The 485-nt window shown below is 47.8% G+C and overlaps 1 protein-coding gene across 1 annotated transcript in view; it reads right to left on the bottom strand.

The window, feature by feature from the left end:
* The window catches only part of WNT7B (wingless-type MMTV integration site family, member 7B), a 31,592-nt gene that overhangs the window by 17,447 nt on the left and 13,660 nt on the right, over window positions 1–485 (bottom strand). The gene's annotated exons all lie outside the window — the stretch shown is intronic.

Genomic DNA, 485 nt, shown 5'->3' with positions numbered 1-485 from the left:
ATGTTAAATGTCCAGAATGGTGAACCCTATAGAGACAGAAAGCAGATAACGTTGCCAGAAGTTGGGGGACTGGGAATGATAACTGAAAGGCACAGGGTTTCTTTGTCGAGCCATGAAAATGTTCTAAAATGGGTTGTGGTGAGCTACACAACTCGGCAGATCCACTAAAAATCGTTGAATGGTGCATTTTAAGTGGATGAATTGTATATGTGGATAATACCCCAATAAAACTGTTATGAAAACAGGAAAGTTGATGGTTTTTAGGGGCTTCCATACACCTTGTCCTACTCGATTTAAACCCTCACAGGGGCTCCAGTGGTATGAGCCAGGGCCCCACCTCACAGTTAGGTCTCAGAAGAGGCAGGTGACTGGCCCATGGTCACAGCAAATGAGCCACTGAGCTAGAATCTAACATGGGACTCTAGAGCCGACACTCAGCCCATGCTCAGCCCACTTCCCGCCCACCGCGACAGGGAAGTCCACCC

The sequence above is a fragment of the Galeopterus variegatus genome, unplaced genomic scaffold (assembly GCF_000696425.1).
Source record: "Galeopterus variegatus unplaced genomic scaffold, G_variegatus-3.0.2 Scaffold10347, whole genome shotgun sequence".
NCBI lineage: Eukaryota > Metazoa > Chordata > Mammalia > Dermoptera > Cynocephalidae > Galeopterus > Galeopterus variegatus.
This window is presented reverse-complemented; position numbering and strand designations above follow the sequence as displayed.